Source organism: Vigna unguiculata, chromosome 7 (genome assembly GCF_004118075.2).
Source record: "Vigna unguiculata cultivar IT97K-499-35 chromosome 7, ASM411807v1, whole genome shotgun sequence".
NCBI classification, from domain to species: domain Eukaryota; kingdom Viridiplantae; phylum Streptophyta; class Magnoliopsida; order Fabales; family Fabaceae; genus Vigna; species Vigna unguiculata.
This window is the reverse complement of record NC_040285.1, coordinates 10,601,352-10,606,774: the sequence shown is the minus strand read 5'-3', so window position 1 is coordinate 10,606,774 and position 5,423 is coordinate 10,601,352. Positions and strand designations below refer to the sequence as shown.

Below are 5,423 nucleotides of genomic sequence, written 5' to 3'. Positions count from 1 at the left end.
ACACGTAGTGTTTTTGATCTAAGTTCAGGGGCCGATCATTTCGAGCTTGGATACTCGGGTGCCAATCTTAACATGAGCTTGGGCACAAGCACATGAAATTGAATGATTTGGAAAAATACCCTACTTGTTCAAGTAACGGGAATAACCTGGTAAGGCACATGGAGAGCTCAAAAAACTCAGTAAGGTCCCAAAAAAACTCATATAGCTCGATAGAGCATGTTGAGAGCTTAGTAGAGCAAAACTTGGTGGGGAGATCGAGTAGCTCAATGGAGCATGTAAACAACTTACATAACTTCTTAGGGAGTGTGAATGTGTCAAATTTGGAAGAAGATGAACTTGTTAGCCACAGGTTAAAGATTGCAAAAAGAGTTTTTGCAACAAGGAATTGAAGAGGAGAGAAGGATGTTGGCTTTGCATAAGTAGTAGATGGAACTTGAACAATAAGTTTCAAGATTGGAAGAATAGTTGCAAGTCGAGAAAAATCTTAGAGATGCACTGGAAGTACAAGATGAGAAGTGATTACTCGAAATGGATGATGAATTTGGTGTGAAGTGGGCATGAAATTATCTGATCTCTCAAAAGGAGCTCGACCACAAAGATAAAAAAAGAACTTGATTAGGGACAAGTCGGCTAAGGTTAAGAAGAAGTCAACCAAAACATAGAACAAGCTGGCCACCAAGATAGTGAAGAACCCGATAAATCATGAAAGGAGTAAAGTTAATGCATGTGGAAAGCTAGGTTGAAGGATACAAAAATTGTGAGGGATGATAGAAGAAGCCATTAAGTTTATAGGGGAATTTTGTCGGGTAAACTTAAATGTGATAGTTACTATTTATGGTAGATTTTATGAGTAGTTATCTTGTTGTTTGGTATGTTTTAAGAGTGCAAAAGTCAGGAGGTTATTGTGGTGTTATTAGCAATTAGTGTGTTAATGTTTTTATTAGTGTAAGTTTTGAAATGGTTGAAATGCAAGAAGGGGGTGAATTGGCTGGTTAAAAAATAAGGTGGCTTTTAAAAAGCCTAAAACAGTTTTTAATTGAATCAATTTGATCACCAAGTATGGATGCAAACACTCCTAGACTAGACACTTTTAAAAAACAACAAAGTTAACTGATTGATTTTACTAAATAGATGCAGTACTGATAAATCAACCGATTGAATCACAAAAACAATCGACTAAAATACTGGGAAAAATGTAAAAATGTGAATTTCTAATTTAAAGCAAGAACAGTATGAAAGATCAGTCAAGATATGTTCCAATGAGTTATACAAACATGATCAATGTTGTAGATAACACCAAGTCTCACAAGAATGTTAAAAAAATGGTTTATATCACAATTGTTTAATCTTTAAATTAGAATGCACGAGAGAAGGGTTATAGAAAAAGAGCAATGCAAAAGATTTTTATACTGGTTCAATCAAACCTAAGCTGCATCCAGTTTGTCAAGGCAACCCGAGCCTGACTTTGCACTATTTGAAAAGATTTACAAAGTTTACACCCTTACACTTTCAAAATATGCAAAAACACATACAAAATACACTTGAATCACACAAGAATCAAACCAGCACATCAAGACACCTCTTGTAGACCTGAAAAACCACCAGCCATAACCAAAAAGCTTGAGAAAGATCAAACTTTAGTGGTAGCACAACCCTATCAACCACAAACACCTTCTCCAAGCTTCAAACATCAAGCAAAATGCTCAAGAATTGAAACTTGGAAAGCAGTAAAGGAAACTTAAAATGCTGGAGAATTGGAATAAGCTAAACTTAGAACAATTGCAGCGACTGAACATGAATTCATCCACACTCGAGAAGACGTCCCGATAAATTATGCTCACTTTGGGGTCACGTGATTTCCAAGAGGAAACCTAATTGTGTGCAGATATTGAACCCAAGCTCAACCAATGAATCAAGAATCGAAAATGAATTTAAATTTTGAATGCACTAAAGGAAATTTAAATTGCCTTAAAGTTAAAGGCAGAAACCAAAAAATGCAATTTAAAGTATTCAGAAATTAAAGACCGAAAGCATATAAAATGCAAGCAAAGATTAAAAACGTGAAAGTGAAATTGGAATTGAATCATTGTATTTGTTTGCAAAATCAGAAGTGTTACACATGATCAAAAAAGATGTTGAGATTAAAATGGTGAAAGTGATAGATGAAGAGACAAACATAACAATTCACTTCATAAGCAAATTTCAATTTTATGTTTTTTTTTTGTTTTCCAATTTTCAATGTCTTAGTTTTTATTTTTGATTCTTGGAGTTCTCCCCATAACCCAAGTTCTCCTCAAGTTTTGATTGACTCATCTTCTTATTCTCCTCACTTTTGTATTTTGATTTTTATTTTGAGGACATAATTTTTGTTTCTCATTTTACAATTTATACATTCATTAGTTCTTCATTTTCAAATTTAGTTCATCCTTTAAATTTATCCGTACGTGCATTGAATTTGTTCTCTTTGAATATTTGTAACAACTTCTCCTCTTTTTCATCAACATCAAGAAGTTGAGGATTAAGGCTTCCTTAATACTGTCTAACTAGATTTAATCTCTCTTCTAACCAAGTATGATGAATACACAAAAAAGGGTTAATACACGGGACGCTTGAGAAGGTCTAGTCATTCGTCTTCTAATGCTTTTTTCTCACTTGCAATAATCCTTGTTATTGGTAATTAGAAATATTAGCAAAAAGGATTACCAAAATGAAGAAGAGTGTTAGTGCATTAATTGTAGGGTTTGACATATATAAACCTCTAATTCCCTAGTGAGCTCGGTTTGCATTTGATGCTTGACTTGTTTGATAGAGGTATTGTTTGACTAGTATATTGATAATATAGTCTGTCAAAGTAATTTTACAAAAAAGGAAGTCTTAAAAAGAACAAATATAAAAGGTCGTTGTAGTATAGTGGTAAGTATTCCCGCCTGTCACGCGGGTGACCCGGGTTCGATCCCCGGCAACGGCGCCATTTGATTACTCAATTTTTTAGTCGCGCTTAGAGTAACAAAACCAAAATACCCCAATTGAAGTATAGGGAAATCCAGGGTATCAAATCCAAATCAATTCAAAGTGCAGAAGTTATTAACTAAACTAAGAATAGTGTACTAAATTAAATGCATGATGTAAACTAAATACGATATCCATGAATGCAATGCTAACTCGAGAACACGTCCCCGATAAATTATGCTCACTTTAAGGTCACGTGATTTCCAAGCTCAACCATTGAATCAAGAATAGGAAATGAATTTAAATTTTGAATGCACTAAAGGAAATTTAAATTGCTTCAAACCGAAAGCATATAAAATGCAAGCAAAGATTAAAAACGTGAAAGTGAAATTGGAATTAAATCATTGTATTTGTTTGCAAAATCAGAAGTGTTACACAAGATCAAAAAAGATGTTGATATTAAAATGGTGAAAGTGGGATCACTTAGCACAATCTCAACAAGAATCGTAGCCCTTGCACCCTCTACGTTGCATCCTAGATCAACCTTGATCTTACCTCGTTCATCCATCTCCAATCAGCCACGATCTTATCACGCAAATCAACCTCACTCCATTCCTTTATATCATATCTCACACACATTAGAGTTTCTGGTTTGCGCTCATGTGCTCCTCATTATGATTTTCATGTTTCAACATCAAAAGAGATTGAGTCCATGAATGGGTCAAAGTTGTTCCCTTCCTTTATTTAATAAAATGTGCTACGTTCTAACCGCAAAGGTATTCAGCTTTGTAATTGATCTAAGTTAGAGTAACAAAACTAGAATCCCCATAATGAAGTATAAGGAAACATTGGGTATCAAATCCAAGGAAATTGTGTGTGTTAAGTCTAGCTTGCGTAATTTAATTCTTGCTAAAAAGAAAAATAAAACTTGAAAATGGGGGGAAATAAAATCAATCTCAAATGATGTTGAGGATGATGATTTAATATGCAAGAAATTAAAGCAAGTAAAATAGAAAATCTAAATTTTGTAACTACAAGGAATTAAAATGTGAATGAAATAGAGCAAGTGGCCGTAAACATTATGGCCAAAATAGTAAACAACCTTCATATTAAAATTGTAAAACAGTAAAATTATAAGTGGAAATGAAGGGATCTAGTTAAATACATTCAAAATTGGAAATGACTTTTAAGTTTGGTCATGAGTTGCATGTAATGTTTTAAATGCATATCTCAAGTAGAGCTTGAGTGCAACTTAGTAAGCATGCCGAAATTCGTGAAATCAATTCACAAAAGGCAACCTAAAACAGTAATTCAGATGCAATGCAAATGTTCCTGATCTCAACAGATGTAATGGACAAGCTACAACGATTCATGAAACCAGATGGCCCCATTAAACCCAATATGTGACAATAGAAAAATAGTGTATTTCAATATATCAAATCATATGGTAGTAGAAATTTAAAACTATGACATCATCTTGTTCAACAACATGGTGCAATAGTGAATTTCAACAAATAATGATGAATGCTTAATCTCTTACAACTAAAAGATGCAAAGCAAGTTATGTGGACAAATTTGAGTTCCCAAATGTTTCCCAAAAGCAAGTTATAGTGAATTTCAACCTTTTTTCTCACATTTTTCTAAAAAATCTATTTTTCTAAACACTCAACAAAAAGTAATTCACTAAAGACAAAAACAAGTTTATGTAAACTAAAAGAAACTTAGAGATAATGGTTGAGATAACTTGGTTTATCTAAACCTAGGATTTTATGAATTGAATTTTATCTCTAAGCCCTTGAATATACTAAATCTGATGAAATTTGTAGCTAACTCTGCCACATGTTTTCAGCTTTACAACAGAAGTGGTTGTTGTAAAACCACAAACATGAAACATGAGCAAGTACATTTCTTGTTCTCCATTGAAAATCCTTTGGGATTTGGAGTAAAAAACTTGAGAGTTCATAACTACTATAAATAGAGAGCATCAATGAGTTTCCAAGGCATTCATTGATCACATCATCCATCCACCACTTCCCTTCATGTTTTGGGTGGTCTTCCACATGGAAGATTAATCCCTTTTGTTTGATTCTCTTGTAATTTCATATTGAATTTTGAGGTTATATTTAATTAAAGTGTTATTTTCTTTTAATTTATTTACATGGAATCTATTTTCATCTATTCTTTTATAGTTTTGATTTCTCCGGTTAAGTTTATCTTAGAACATATGTTGATAATTCAGTCTTAATCTTTTTATTAGAATTCTTGTAAGTATTTTTTATAATCTTTTATATTAGTGAAATACTAAATCTTCACATGTATACATTGTGGAACACGTGTAATGTAATAAAACACTTAGCTTGTATACGTGTCGGAACAAGAGAAGAAACTGAATTAATTAATTAATACTAGTTTAGTTAATTCAAATTTAGATTGTGTTCTAAGAAAGATGTGTTAAAAATGATGACCAAGATCAA

At 32.8% G+C, this 5,423-nt stretch overlaps 1 non-coding gene across 1 annotated transcript; it reads left to right on the top strand.

Annotated features, from left to right (window-relative positions):
- Positions 1-2,896: 2,896 nt before the first annotated feature.
- Positions 2,897-2,968, top strand: TRNAD-GUC. Its single transcript has one exon. It is a non-coding gene; the product is annotated as a tRNA-Asp (tRNA).
- Positions 2,969-5,423: the final 2,455 nt, after the last annotated feature.